The following is a 16651-nucleotide window of genomic DNA, read 5'->3' as shown; positions in this document are numbered from 1 at the left end:
GAGACCCAATGAGAAAGAGAGAGAGAGAGAGGAGGGAGGGGGAGAGAGAGATTACCAGGGCCTCTGAAAGACAGTGGGATGGTGGTGCCAACAAATACCTGGAACTCAGGATCTCGGACTGGAGGTTGGGAAAGGAACATGTGATAAACATGAACTGCAGATGCAGGTTTATACCAAAGATAGTCACAAAGTGCTGGAGTAACTCCTTCCGACCCGAAACATCACCTATCCATCCTAACTCAGCAGGTCAGGCAGCATCTCCGGAGAAAAGGGATGGGTGATGTTTTGGCTGGGGACCCTCCTTCATACCTTTCAACAGTCTGACAAAGGGTCCTGACCCGACACGTCACCAATCCACGTTCTCCAGAGAGGCTGGCCGACCCGCGGAGTTACTTCAGCACTTTGTGTCTATCTTTGGGAAAGGAAATCTTGCCTTTCACTATAGAGCAGTCTGAAGAAGGGACTCGAACCAAAACGTCACCCATCCTTCTCTCCATAGATACTGCCCGACCCGCTGAGTTACTCCAGCACTTTGTGCCTTTCTACGGTGGAAACCGGCATCTGCGGTTCCTTCCTACACATATTGTCCACTATCACTTGCCAGGCTTTGTCCTGCCCCCAGCTCTCTTCCAGCTTTCTCACACACACACACACACACACACAGTCTGAAGAAGGGTCTATTTCCACACTGTACCTTTAAATTAAACCAAACTAAACTAAAAAGTGCCCCAGGATATTCCACTTTCCACCTTTTGCCAACAGCTCAAAATCCCACCCTTTCACTGGCACCGAGCTCTCCAGGTTTTAACCCAGTGGGAAATTTGATACAATTTGAGAAAACAGCCTCGGGCTCTTCCCACGGAAGGCAGAAATTAGACACAGACACAAAGCACAAAGTGCTGGAGTAACTCAGCAGGTCAGGCAGCATCTCTGGAGAACATGGACAGGTGACAATTCGGGTCGGGGCCCGACTTCACAAGCGAAGGGTCTTCACAAGTTATAGTAGAATTAGGCCATTCGGCCCATCGAGTCCACTCCGCCATTCAATCATGGCTGATCTCTGACTCATAATCCAATTTTCCTGCCTTCTCCCCACAAGCTTTGACACCTGTTCTAATCACAAATTTGTCTTTCTCTGCCTCAAAAATATCCACTGACTTGGTGTCCACAGCCCTCTGTCTTCAGACCTATCCATGTTTTCCAGAGAAGCTGTTCAGCTTAGCTCATTGTGATGTGTACCGAGGTACAGTGAAAAGCTTTTACTGCTTGCTAATCAGTCAGCGGAAAGACTATACATGATTACAATCGAGCCGTCCATAGCGTAGATATAGGTTGAAGGGAATAATGTTTAGTGCAAGATAAAGTCCAGTAAAGTCCGATTAAAGATAGTCCGAGGGTCTCCAATGAGGTAGATGGGAGGTCAAGACCGTTCTCTAGTTGGTGAGAGGACGGTTCACCAACTAGCTGCTTGACCTGCTGAATTATTCCAGCACTTTTTGTCTTTTTTCTCCTCCTCGACTTAAACAGATCTCCTCTGTCTGCAACTAAGCCAATATCTCTCCAAATCCATCTGCCTCATTTCTCCCCCAACCGTATTTTCACTCCTCTTCTCCCCTGATCCGACATTCTTTTGTCTCCTTGCTTAGAGATACAGCACGGAAACAGGCCCTTTGTCCGGGCCGACCATCGATCACCCGTTCACACTAGATCCGTGTTACCCCACCTTCACATCCACTCCGTACCCACCAGGAGGTAATTTACAGAGTGCAATTACCATACAAACCCACACGTCTTTGGGATGTGGGAGGAAACCGGAGCACCCGGAGAACGTACAAACTTCGCATACACACAAACAGCGCCCGAGGTCAGGATCGAACCCGGGTATCTGGCGCTGAGCTCTAACGATTGGGCCACCCTAAAGCACTGGAGCACAATATACGCAGACTGACTGATCCAAAGTCCAGCCTCCACCGGACTCTTCCCAGTATCCTGACCTCAATATGTCACGATGTTCGATGTCACGAGTATGGGATGGGTTTAGATAGGTTGCCACCCGCAACCTGCTGTGTCAGTGAGCATTTCCTTTACAAGTCAGAACAGTGGCACAGCGGTAGAGTCGCTGCCCCACAGCGCCAGAAACCCGGGTTCCATCCAGACTACGGGTGCCATCTGTACGGAGTTTGTACGTTCTCCCTGTGACCACGTGGGTTTTCTCCGGGTGCTCCGGTTTCCTCCCACACTCCAAAGACGTACAGTTTTGTAGGCTAATTGGCTTTGATAAAATTGTAAATTGTCCCTCGTGTGTAGGATAGTGCTAGTGTACGGCGTGATTGCTGGTCGCCATGGACTCGGTGGGCTGAAGGGTCTGTTTCCGTGCTGTAATTTCTAAACTAAACTCCTGCATCCTTTGATCGGTGGGACCCCACCCTCTGCACACTGGCATATTTATAGAATGCCTGGTGCCAGAGTCTAACTCTGGGTGTAAAACTCAGCTGGTAAGATAAGACCTAGAGCTGGAAGTGATAGCATCACCTAGGTTATCCGGGGGAGGGGGGGGATCGTTGACAAGCTAACAGCGTTGGAAGGCCTGGGCATTTAACTTAACAGGTAGTGAGAAGATGAAGAGTGCCGGTCCATGCCTGGTCTGAAGGTCTCCAGCAAAGAGTAAGAATTAACGGGTCCTTTTCAGAATGGCAGGCAGTGACCCCAATATATATATTAACGATTTAGACGAGGGAATTAAATGTGGCATCTCCAAGTTTGCGGATGACACAAAGCAGGGTGGTGAGGAGGATGCTATGAGGATGCAGGGTGACTTGGATAGGTTGGGTGAGTGGGCAGATGCATGGCAGAGGCAGTACAATGTGGATAAATGTGAGGTTATCCACTTTGGTGGCAAGAACAGGAAGGCAGATTATTATCGGAATGGTGTCAGATTAGGAAAAGGGGAGGTGCAACGTGAACTGGATGTGCTTGTACATCAGTCACTGAAAGTAAGGATGCAGTGAAGAAAGCTAATGACATGTTGGCCTTCATTGCGAGAGAATTTGAGTGGAGGCCAATTCACTGGGTGTTTTCAACAAACAGTTAGATTTAGCTCTTCGGGCTAAAGGAATCAAGGGATATCGGGAAAAAGCAGGAACGGGGTACTGATTTTAGATGATCAGCCATGATATTTGAATAGCTCAAAGGTCCGAATGGCCTACTCCTGCACCTATTTTCTCTGTTTCTATGTTTCTTCCTCAGATGCGCCGTAGAAAGCATGTTATCGGGATGCATCACAGCATGGTTTGGGAACAGCTCCATCCAAGACCGCAAGAAATTGCAGAGAATTGTGGACACAGCCCAGACCAGCTGGGAAGAAACTGCCTGAATCTGTGTGTGTTTTCCTGCTTCTGTACCTCTTGCCTGATGCGAGAGGGGAGGAGGGAGTGTCTGGGGTAATTGATTGGTACCCTTGCCGAGGCAGCATAAGGTGTATATGGGGGTCAATGGACCTGTCCATGTTCCCCAGAGAAGCTGCCTGACCCGCTGAGTTACTCCAGCATTGTGTCCCTTTGTGTATTAACCAGCATTTGCAGTTCATTCCTTGTTTCTACTAGTTTGAAGAACCTCCCAGGCGTCCTGGTCAAACTGCAAAACTTCAATCAACTTCAGAGCAGGAGCATCTGATTCTTATCAATCGACACTTACAAAGTACTTTGCCGACTATGTAAATTTTCAATGTGTAGGAAGGAACTGGTTTACACCGTAGACACAAAATATTGGAGTAACTCAGCGGGACAGGCAGCATGTCTAGTTAAAAGGAATAAGTGACGTTCATAAATGCCAGCACAATAACCTGGCTCTCAACACCAGCAAAACCAAGGAACTGATTGTGGACTTTGGAAGGGGTAGGATAGGGACCCACAATCCCGTTTACATCAACGGGACGATGGTAGAAAGGGTCAAGAACTTCAAATTCCTGGGCGTGCACATTTCCGAAGATCTTTCCTGGTCCCAGCACACTGATGCAATTATAAAGAAAGCACATCAGCGCCTCTACTTCCTGTGAAGACTACATAGCGTCAATATGTCAAGGAGGACTGTCTCGAACGTCTACAGGTGCACAGTGGAGAGCATGCTGACCGGTTGCATCGTGGCTTGGTTCGGCAACCTGAGGGTCCAGGAGCGGACAAGGATGCAGAAAGTTGTAACCACTGCCCAGTCCATCATCGGCTCTGACCTCCCCACCATCGAACGGATCTATCGCAGTCACTGCCTCAAAAAGGCAGCCAACATCATCAAGGACCCACACCATCCTGTCCACGCACTCATCTCTCCGCTCCCATCGGGCAGAAGGTACAGGAGCCTGAAATCTGTTACACCCAGATTCAGGAACAGCTCCTTCCCCACAGCCATCAGGCTATTAAACTTGCCAACAAACAGACTATGAACGGTAACAGCGTATCGCACTTTATCTGCTTATTTATTGGTATATTGAACTGAACTGTTCTGTACTTTTGTTTACAATACTCTGTTGTGCTGCAGCAAGCAAGAATTTTATTGTCCTAACTGGGCCATATGACAATAAACTCTCTGGACTTGACTTGGTGCAGCTGGTGAAGTTCTAGCACACCGGGATCGATCCTTACCCTGGGTGCTATGTGTGTGGAGTTTGCACGTTCTCCCTGCGACTGTGTGGGTTTCCTCCAGATGCTCCGGTTTCCTCCCACATCCCACAGACGTGGAGGTCTGTAGCCTAATTGGCTGCTAGAAATGTAGAATCATCTACCTCATTGGAGACCCTCGGACTATCTTTAATCGGACTTTACCTTGCACTAAACGTTATTTCCTCCATCACGTTTCTCTACACAGTGGCTGCCTTGATTGTAATCATGTACAGTCTTTTTGCTGACTGGTTAGCTCGCAACAAAAAGCTTTTCACTGTACCTCGGTACACGTGACAATAGTCGAAGCTAAACTGGGGTGGGGAGTTGATGAGAATGTGAGGAGGATAATACGGCATCAATGCAGGATTAGTTCAAAAGGGAGGTTGAAGGTCAGCATGGATTTAGTGGGCCGAAGGGCCCTTTTCTGTGTTGAGTCCATCACAGTGAATGGATAGGGAAGGGCCCGGAGCAAAATAAAACGAGCTATCATGAGAAAACTCACGAGAGGTAAATTCATGGTCTTTTGTCTAGAGTTGGGGAAATCGAGAACCAGATGACATATGTTTAAGGTGAGGGGGAAAAGATTTAATAGGAACCCGAGGGACAACTTTTTTTCTTATACAAAGGGTGTGGGTGTATGTAACGAACTGCCGGAGGAGGTAGTTGAAGCAGGTACTATCTCAAGGTTTAAGAAACTTTTAAACAGGTACATGGAGAGGATAGGTAAAGAGGAATATGGGGCAAACGCAGGCAGATGGGACTAGTGTAGATGGGGCACATTGGTCGGTGTGGGCAAGTTGGGCTGAAACTTGTCTGTATGACCACCTCACAGTGAAAGGATAGTGAAGGGCCCGGATTATCCTGCAGTTACACAAAAAGCTGGAGTAACTCAGCGGGACAGGCAGCATCTCTAGAGAGATGGAATGGGTGATGTTTTGGGTCGAGACGCTTCTTCAGACTGGCCCTCGCCCTGATTATCCTTCTGCTCCAGGATAATAAAGCCTTACGAAGCCAATTGCTACAAGGTCCATAGACCTGGATGAGTAACCGTGGTATTTATACGATAGTTTCTCGTCAATCATTAGTCACACCAGGGACCTATATCTGGATCAAAATTGCTACACGTTACAGGAAGGCGTGCAAGATGACATTAGGACAGATGATTGGAAGCTTGATTTATAGACCCATCAGGCAAGAGGTACAGAAGTTTGAAAATGCAGACCTCCAAATTCAGGGACACTCTCTTTCCAGCTGCTATCAGGCAGCTGAACCATCGCATCACCAACATAATCATTAATCAGTCTCACCCAGTCACATCCTCTTCTCCCCTCTCCCATCAGGCAAGAGATTCAGGGACAGTTTCTTCCCGGCTATTATCAGGCAACTGAATCATCCTATCAACAACTAAAGAGCGTTCCTGACCTCCCATCTATCACCCTCAGACCATCCTTAATCGGATTTGACTGGACTTTATCTTGCAGTAAACATTACATCCTTCATCCTGCGTCTGTCCACTGTGGATAGTTTGATAGCAATCATGTATAGTCTTTGCGCAGACTGGATAGCGCGCAGCAAAGCTCGTCCCTGTACCTCGGTACACGTGACGCTAATAAACAAAACTAAAATGGTTTTACCAAACATTCTTATGAAACAAAGCGAGGCAGAGGTTCAGAAAGAGGAAGCTTGAGTTATGAGTCAAGAGTTCTCGAGCTTGACTCATCGTACACCTGAACCCTTGCAGATTTCTGCTCTCTACCCGACACCTCACATCACCCCACCCCAAACATGCTCATTGCCCCTCAGAGAGCGTGTGTAAGAAGGAACTGCAGATGCTGGTTTAAACCGAAGATAGACACAAAAAGCTGGAGTAACTCAGACTGAAGAGGGGTCTCGACCCGAAACATCACCCATTTCTTCTCGCCAGAGATGCTGCCTGTCCCGCTGAGTTACTCCAGCTTTTTGTGTCCATCAGAGTTGTGCACATAGCCCAGACCAGCCTTCTGCCTCACCCCTCTCCCTGCCTCCAATCTACACTTCTTTCTGACTTGGAAACAGCCAACATAATCAAAAACTTGGTCAACCTCGGTAAATTATAAAGAGGGCACATCAGCGCCTCTACTTCCTGAGAAGACTACGGAGATTCAGTATGTCAAAGAGGATTCTCTTGATCTTCTACAGGTGCACAGTAGAGATCATACCGACTGGTTGCATCGTGGCCTGGTTCGGCAACCTGAACATCCAGGAGCGGAAAAGGCTGCAAAACGTTGTGACCACTGCCCAGTCCATCACCGGCTCTGACCTCCCCACCATCTAAGGGATCTATCGAAGTCGCTGCCTCAAAAAGGCAGCCAACATCATCAGAGACCCACACCATCCTGGCCACACACTCATTTCACCATTGCCATCGGGAAGAAGGTACAGGAGCCTGAAACCTGTAACGTCCGGGTTCAGGAACAGCTTCTTCCCTACAGACATCAGGCTATTAAACACGACAACAGATAAGTTCTGAACTACAACAGACTATTATTATTATTGCACTAGATTTGTTTATTTATTGAGTATGTGTGCATGTGTATATATACACACACTGAACTTTTTTTCTCCCGTTATGTACTATGTTTACATATTCTGTTGTGCTGCAGCAAGCAAGAATTTCATTGTCCTATCTGGGACATATATGACAATAAAACACTCCCTTCCCCCATCGGTCAGAAGGGTCAAAAGCCTGACAAAGCGCACCACCAGACTCAGGAACAGCTTCTTCCCCCCTTTTTAGTTTTACAACTACAGTGCCCTAATATTCACCTTGCCATGAACCTCTTTAGACTTTAAACCTTAGAGATACAGCATGGAAACAAGTCCTTCAGCCCACCGAGTCCGCACCGACCAGCGATCACTCTGTACTCTATCACTATCTGACACACTAGGGACAATTTACAATCTTTACCAAAGCCAATTAACCTACAAACCTGTACGTCTACAGAAGTGTGGGGGGGGGGGGGGGGGGGGGGGGGGGGGGGGGGGGAACCGGAGCTCCTGGAGAAAACCCAAGCAGATTACAGGGAGAACGTACAAACTCCGTAAAGACAGCACCCAGGGTCAGGATCAAACCCGTGTCTCAGGCAGCAACTCCACCGCCCTTGACATTCTCCTGGCAGTTTGGAAAAACTGATGGAAAATTGTTGGGAATTCCAGTTCCTGGGAATGTTGGATGATCTCTAGCCTGCTCTTGTGCACTCGTTGTGCCACATGTACGGAGTGATCTAGATACAAAGAACTGCAGATGCTGTTTAAAAAATAAAAATAAAAAAGACACAAAGTGCTGGAGTAACTCAGCAGGTCACGCAGCATCTCTGGAGAACATGGAGAGGTGACAATGACGTCGTCCACATTTAAGATGCTCAGTTATAGAGTCGTACAACGGGGAAACAGGCCCTGCGGCCCAACTTGCCCATGGCAACCAAGACGCCCCATCAACTGAGTCCCACCTGCCATGTTTGGCCTATATCCTTCCAAACCTTTCCTATCTATGCACCTGTCTAAATGTATTCTAAATGCAGTCATAGTATCTGCCTCAACTACCTCCTCTGGCAGCTCGTTTCATAAACCCACCACCTTCTGTATTTTAAAGTTTCCCCTCAGGTTCCAATTAAACCTTTCCACTCTCACCTTAAACCTACGTCCTCTGGTTCTTGATTCCCCTACTCTGTGTAACAGACTCTGTGCATTCACCTGATCTATTTCTCTCATGATTTTGTACACCTTTAAATTCACTCATCATCCTCCTGCGCTCCAAGGAGCCAGTGTACAGGGTGGGGTCGGCGCAGACTTGTTGGGCCAAAGGGCCTGTTTCCACACCGTGTCTCTAAACTAAACTAAACTACAACCAGTTTGTCAACATTGTGTTATTGAAAATTACATCATAACAACAATTGTGTGGACGGGAGAAAAGGGAGGGTTGGGGAATGGAGACTCTCAAAAATACAGTTATTGGTCCTCCAGAATTTTCAGAAATAACTTTCCCCCCCCAATGGCAATAGATTTAAGGAGTGTGATGCACAGATATGAATAGAAGTGATTGCATTTCAATTCCAAATGGGCACTCACAGTTAAAGTGGTACTTGTGGGCTTAAGAGACAAAGGCGTCTTGATTACCGCAGGGAGATTACATGGAAACAGGTTTCTCCAACCCCCCCCCCCCCCCATCCCCACCCCCACCGGGAAATAAAATGGGCCTTGGTTCACACAATACAGTGTCAAAGGGATGTGAAGAGGACCAGACCAAGACATTCATTCTCAATATAACACACTGCTGGGGGAACTGAGCTCACAAGTTATAGTAGTATTCAATCTTGGCTGATCTTTGTTACCCAATCCCATTTTCCTGCCTTCTCCCCAATAACCCTTGACACCCATTCCTGTTTTATAAACAAGATTCCAGGTTCTGCAGTCTCATGAATCAAAGTCATTCTTTTCAGAGGGGGGGAGAGGGGGCGGAGAGGGGGGGGAGGGGGGGGGGGGGGGGGAGAGGGGGGGGGGAGAGGGGGGGGGGGGAGAGGGGGGGGGGAGAGGGGGGGGGGGAGAGGGGAGAGAGGAAGGGTTAGGCCACTGCAATGGATTGGTAGCTGGTGAATAGCGAGTGCAGGAATGAGGCTTGGCAACTGGTTCAGGTTTCTACAGGAGAATGAACAACATTCCACAACTTCGAGACGCCTCCAGTGATCGACTTTCCCAGGCCCTGCACGCTCTGCCTGTACACACAGCAGCACATAAAGAGGCCATTCAGCCCACACTGACACCTTGCTGCTACTATCCACTGAAATCGCTGCCTTTTCCCCAGGTCCCTGCATCCGTCCTCTGCCTGTGTTTAGTTCCCCACTGTCCTCCTCCATCCATCTCCCTTTCCCGCTACAGTCATAGAGTCGTACAGCTTGAAAACAGGCCCTTCGGCCCAACTTGCCCACACCAGCCCAGATGCCCCATCTACATTAGTCCCACCTGCCAATGTTGGGCTCACATCCCTTTACTATCCATGCACATGTCCAAATGTCCTTTAAATGTTGTTTATAGTACCTGCCTCCACTTCTTCCTCCAGCAGCTCGTTCCATACATCCACCACCATTTGTATAAAGAGGTTACTGCTCAGATTCCTATTAAATCTCCCCCCCCCTCACCTTAAACATGTATCCTCTGGTTCTCGGTTCCCCTACTCTGGAATTCTTTGCCCCAGAAGGCTGTGGAGGCCAAGTCAGTGGATATTTTTACGGCGGAGATGGATAGATTCTTGATTAGTACAGGTGTCAGAGGTTATGGGGAGAAGGCAGGAGAATGGGATTGGGAGGGAGGGATAGATCAGCCATGATTGAATGAGGGCCATTGATAGTCAGAATGGCCTAATTCTACCCCGACTTATTTTGGGCAAAAGACTCTGCGCAGTTACCCGATCTATTCCTCTCATGACTTCTGTCACAGAGCTTAAACTTTGACTGTGTCTACCCCCGCAGATGCTGTCTGACCTGCTGGGATTTTCCAGCAGTTTCTGTTTCCATTCCTCCCACCCTTCTGACTGGACTTTGCCCTAGCTGGTTCTCTCCCATTGATCACGCTCAACTGATAGCATCAAGAAAACAAATAGCACTTAATTATTTTTTTTTACAAGTGCTCCAGTTATTTTTCCAATTGCAATGGGCAGGAGTTAAAGTCGTCATCTAGTGTACCTTTTAGTTCACTTTAGAGATTGCTTTAGAGATACAGCGTGGAAACAGGTCTTTCTGCCCACCGAGTCCAGTGCCGAACAGTGCCGATTTCTATCCTACACACTAAGGACAATTAACAGAGGCTAATTAACCGACAAGCTTGCACATCTTTGCAGTGCGGGAGGAAACCGGAGCACCCGGAGGAAACCCACGCGGTCACGGGAAGAGCGTGCAAACTCATTTTCAGACCGCACCTGCAGTCAAGATCAAAGCCAGGTCTCTGGCGCTGTAAGGCAGCAACTCCACCTCTGCGCCACTGTGCCGCCCCATGTATCTCTCGCCCTGGAAAAACGATACCTTTTCTGACGCCCAAGTTGTGTACAGTTCTGGTTGTCCTATTTATAGGAATCTTGTCCTTAAACTGGAAAGAGTACAGAAAAGATTTACCAGTCCCAGGGGAGAGTTGTAGAGCAGAGGGGTCGAAGTGTACAAGTGCACAGTTCATTGAAAGTGGCATCGCAGGTAGAGATGGCAGAGCCGCTGCCTCACAGCGCCAGACACCCGGGTTCGATCCTGACCTCGGCTGCTGACTGTACGGAGTTTGCACATTCTCACTGTGAAGAAGTAGGTTTCCCCCAGTTTCTTCCCACATCCCAAAGACGTGCGTGTTTGTAGGTTAGTTAGCCAGGCGTGGATGAGAAAGAGGGATAACACAGAACTAGTGTGAACCGGTGATCGGTCAATGGTCAGTTTGGACTCAGTAGGCCAAAGGGCCTGTTTCATAGTCAATCGCTAAACTCTAAATTCAGCAGTTTACAAACTTGTTGTGCTGCCGCAAGTAAGAATTTCATTGTTTCGTTTCGGTACATATGACAATAATAATCTCTCTTTCTCTCCCTCTCCCCCCTCTTTCCCTCTCTCCCCCGACTAAACTAAACTTGCAGGCAGAGCAGATTAGTTCAACTTGACATCATGGGCCAGCACAGACATTGGGGGACAAAGGGCCTCTTTCACCACGGCACTGCTGCTGTACAGTTGTACACTCTACGATTCACACCAGCAATACCCCAAGAGCCCAGAAGCGGCCCAGAGGGCCGAGAGACTTCACAACCTTGTGGGGGAGAGATCGCCAAGGGATTTGAAAACAAAGGCGAGAGTTTGTTTGAAAGAAGGTGTTGTTTGAATGAGGAACTAATGTGGGTCAGGTGTATGGGGAGAGAGGGAGGGGGGGAGGAACGGGGGCCGGGGGGGAGGGCGGAGAGGAGATCTTTTCATAAGGCAGGGTTTATAAAAGGCAAGGCAGGCTGGTGGGAGTGTCGTCAAAATCACGATGGTGAAATCTTTCATTGCCTACACGGAGGATTAACGATTTTAGATTACCTAGGCTGCTGGGAGAGACTCAACAACAAATAATTACAGCTACAGAGGGGGGGAGGGAGAGAGAGAGACACACAGGGGGAGAGAGAGAGAGAGACACAGGGGGAGAGAGAGAGACACACAGGGGAGAGAGGTAGAGAGACAGAGAAAGAGAGAGGGACTGGTAGAGAGGGACTGGGAGACTCACCTTGAACCTGCCTCCTCCTGAGTGCCAGCTCACTGTGTCGGAGGGTGCTGGGTGCCGTGCGGCGGTACAGACTGTTCCTGGTCAGAGTTCCTGGCTCGGTGTCTCGGCAACGCCGGAGCTCCTGGCATTCCCAGCTCTGCATCCTGTACGGGGCGGACTGACCCAAGAGCACGCTGCCTCTCATAGTCCAGCTGGGAGAGCCCTGGTCCGCACTGTGCCCGAGCTCTCCCTCTGCCCCCGCCGCTCTCCCTCTCCCCCCACTGCTAACTCTCCCCTCCACACCGCCTTCTCACTCTCCCCCCTCACCCGCAGCAACCCTCAGCGTCAGACTGCCGGTGACTCCTACTCTGCCAGGGAGGGGAGGTTAGGCTCGGGGAGAGTAAACAGGTGTAAGAGAAAGGACTAGGCACCTCCCCACTGCCTGCTCCTCCTCCCCCCCACGCACACACACACACCTCTCCACTCCGTCCCCCTGTCCCACACACCAAAGATCCTATAGGATCCTTGCCACACACCGCCCCACTGCCTGCTCCTCCTCTCCCAATTGGCAGGTTAGGGAATGAGCCCTGGAGTGAGAAAAGGATTAATTGGATTTTCCCTAATGCACCAACTAAACATTAGAGAGGGTGGGGGGTGGGGGAGAGAGAGAGAGAGAGACAGACAGACAAGGAGGGAGAAAGAGAAAGGAAGAAAGAGAGAAAGAGGGAGATAGAGAGAGAGAGAAATAGAGAAAAGAGAGCAAGAGAGCGAGGGAGAAAAAGAGAGAGAGAGAGAGACAAGGAGAAAGAGAGGAAAAACAAGAGAGAGAGAGAATCCTTGGCGAAGGAAATACGGCACATCTTGGTGCACAATACGTAACAGCATGCCATAACCTGAGAGACGGTGAATGACCAACATGCACATATGTACGCACACACTCATTGACATTAACTAACACTAAGAAATTAATATTGAATTGCTAAACTTGCTATTGCGTTGTACTGCTTACAGCTGCAAGAACGTGGAGCAAACAATAAAGGGCTATGGGCCTATTGCGAGTTTATGTACAGGGATATATCTATCCATGCACTGTATTTATAAGTATTTATACTTATGCATTTTAAACATGTGTGTCATGTTTTATACTTTGGCAATATAACAATGTTTTTTTTTTTATCATGCCAATAAAGTTTTTAAATTGAAATTGAAATTGAAAATTGAGAAAGAGAAAAGAGAGGGAGAGAGAGAGATCTTTCTTAGAAATCTCAACTGTCAGAGTTACAAAATCAGGGATGAGCAAGAGAACCTGCATAACCGGTTGTGAGATCGCGGAAGGAATGTTGACTGTGAGTTTTAAGAAAAGGCTTTAAGAGCCGAGTGGGGTCAAGAAGCATTTGCAGAGACAGAGGCGATGTTGACGTAACATCAATATTAGGACCATGGGTTGAAGAAAGATGTGGTCAGTGGTGGGAAGGGGGAAGGGAGGGCAAGGAGCGGTTTGGTGGAAACTACATTATGTGGCGGCTTCTTGCTGATGCGCAACTGAGTGAGACGACACACTCAGTAACCAAGCAGCTCTACTTTCCTCGGAAGACTAGGAAGATCTGCAGTCCACCACTACTCTTCCAACTTCTTAGAAAGCTTCCTCTGAATCTTCCAGCTCAATATGTGTGAATCGCCCTTCCCAAGGACCGCTAGGAGATGCAGAGATTGTGCGATTAGGCCCAGCTGAGCCAATCTAAGAGGGTACCTCATCCCATCGACTCCATCTACACTTCAACCTGCCTCGGGAAAGCAACCAACATAATCAAATGACGTGCCACCCTTCTTCTCCCCTCTCCCGTCAGGCAGAAGATACAGATGCTAGAAAGCGCGTACCACCAGACTCTGGAACAGCTCTATTATCAGTCTACTGAACGGGAGTGATAATATAAGCTAAGGTTGCAATCCCAATCTTCCAACCAACCTCATTGCAGCTTATCGCACTTTTTTTTTTTGCAATGCGCTTTGTATCTGTAACTGCGATCGATGGTCGGCATGGACTCAGCGGGCCGAAGGGCCTGTTTACATGTCGTATCTTTCAGTCAAACAATCACGGATAGAGAAAATCATAGAGTCTGGTCCTACCTTTCAGAGTCAGGAAGTCTCCATCCAGAGTCTTGTTGTGGGAGCACGGGTCCAAGCTTTCCGTGGTTCCGAAGGACAGGATCTCCTGAGACGTGGTCCTCTTGGAGTGGTAGGCGAGTATCTCCAGCTCCCAGTCTGGTTCTTGGGATGTGGACCTTAACGGGCAAGGGGAAGCTTGTTCCGTGTCCCCCTCAACTTCCGGTGAAGGGCAGTGGGGGAGAGGGGCTCCCCTGGAGAGCCGGTTCAGCGGTGGGGGCAGGGGGGCGGGTCTGGACGGGCGGAGGGAGGGGGTGAGGGGTCGGGGAGGGGCCGGCCTGGCCGGGGTGTGGCCGGAGCCCCTGGTCACGTCCTGCTCCGAGCTGAAGTCCGAGATGGAGAAGTGTCGGCGGGGGGGAGGGGCGACCTCCGACCTGGCTGGATGGGCGACCTCTAGCCTGACCCCCGGGATGCTGCGACCGAACTCCTCGATCTGCTCGGACCACTTGGTGTCCAGGTCACTCCCGGCAACGGGTGACACCGGCAACCACCCGTTGCTACGGGCGACAGTGCCCGGTGACGCGGGGAAGGCCGTGGATGCTCTCCTCCTCACCTCTGACCCCTGGCGACCCCACGACCCCTTGCCTTCTGACCCCTGGAGACCCCAGGGTAACTGACCTACTGACTCCCGTTCACCCCAGGACTCCATGCCCTCCGACCCCCGGTCACCCCAGGACTCCTTGCCCTCTGACCCCTCGTCACCCCAGGACTCCTTGCCCTCTGACCCCTGGCAACCCCAGGACTCCTCGCCCTCCGATCCGCGTTGATCCACCAGGGTCCGGGGACAGGCAGCCACGGCCGGGACAGAGGGGAGGCGAGGGGTGGAGGTTAGGGGAGTCGAGGTGTCGGCACCCCTCCCCCCGGGGTCAGCCAGACCACCCCCGCCTTCCAGCCGTACGAAGCGGACGGGGAAGATGCCACTCCGGCCCCCGACTGACCCCTGCAGCCAGCCATCCTCCAGGGAGCCCGTCACCCTGATCCGCTCTCCCCGTGTAAAGTCTAGCTCCCCCGCTTCCAGTGCCTGGAAATCGTAGAGCGCCACGCCATGGAGACCTGGATCTCCCCCCTCATCCTCATCCTCCCCGTTCTCTCCCTCGTCCACCCACCTCCCTCCCTCTCCCTTCTCCACCTCTCTCCCACACTCATCCTGCTGACCCTCTCCTCCCCACCTTTCCCCCTCCCCCTCTCCCTCCTCCTCCATCGTTCCACACCTCCGCCCCTCTTTCTCCCCCTCCCAATTCTCCCCTTCTCGCCCCCCACCCTCTCCATTCTCCCCCTCTCTCCCCCACCTCTCCCCCCTCCGCCCCTCTCCTTCCCCTTCAACCCCCTCCCCTGTGTGAGGCCGCAGGGGCCCCAGCAGCTCCACGAAGGCCTGTGGGAAAATGCCCCTGTGGCCGGCGAGCTCTCCCTCGTACCAGCCGTCCTCGGGCAGGCCGAGCACGGTGATGAGGTCCCCCTCGTTGAAGGCCAGCTCCTCGGGCAGCTGGGCCTTCAGGCCCATCAGGGCCCGGGCAGTGGCCAGGCCGTAGGGGGGCAGCTGGCCGGGGGGGGCGTCCGGCGCCAGGCCCCGCGCCCGCGGCGACAGCGCCAGGTCCCGGGCACACGAGGAGGGGAACAGGCCCCGGCAACCCCACGACGTGCGGCCACAGAGCCATGGGCCCTCCGCCCGCCCTTCTACAGCCAGTACATCACCTGGGGAGGGGAGAAAAAAGGGGAGGGGGTGGGAGGTGGGGGAGGGAGGTGGGAGAGGGAGGTGGGAGAGGGAGAAAGGATGGGATAGAGGTGGGAAAGTGAGGGAGGGAGGGAACAATTTGAGGGACGGGGTCAGAGTGAGTGACGGAAGGGAGGGAGAGATGGGGAAAAGGGAGAGACAGAGATAATATACATCAATGGGATATCAGCATAAATTATTTTGAAAACAATTTAAATTGATCTTCCTTCTACTGTACTGTATGTAGTCTACCAGCCAGCAGCATCCGATGTTTACTTTCATTATTGCAGGGTCCACCACTGATTTTGTGGCAACTAATGGTCTGCCCTCCCCCCTCTACTCCGGACAGAATCTCTCCCGGATGTTCCCCTGAAATTGTGGTGCCTAGGCCAGGTGAGGCGGCCGATCTCAACCTCATTGGGACTTCCGCGGCTGATCGGCGGGTCCAATGTGCCCCCTGCAGCCAGCAGATCCGTTCCCATAGCCGGCTTCCGAGGCTGACTTTGCGGGCCGGTACCTCGGCTCCTCGGCGGCCTAGGCAGACTGTCCCGGTACCGTGGGACTCCTCTAGGAGGCTGCGATCTCTGTTGGTCCGGCAAAACGGATAATCCAGAAAGGCTCTGGAACCGCAGCTGCCGGAAAACCTGCATCTTATGTACCGAGGTTCAGGGAAAAACTTTGTTTTGCATGCTATCTAAACAGGTCAGATAATACTATACAGCAATACAATCTAACCAAACACAAGTACAACAGGTAGTGCAAAGGGGAAGATACATATTGCAGAATATAGTTCTCAGCATTGTAGCGCATCAGTTCCAGAGACGCAATCCAAAGCCCGCAATGGGGTAGAGGTGAATGGGACAGTACCCTAGCTTATGGAATGGCC

This window comes from Amblyraja radiata, chromosome 15, assembly GCF_010909765.2.
Source record: "Amblyraja radiata isolate CabotCenter1 chromosome 15, sAmbRad1.1.pri, whole genome shotgun sequence".
Taxonomy (NCBI): domain Eukaryota; kingdom Metazoa; phylum Chordata; class Chondrichthyes; order Rajiformes; family Rajidae; genus Amblyraja; species Amblyraja radiata.
Note: the sequence above shows the minus strand (reverse complement) of the source record.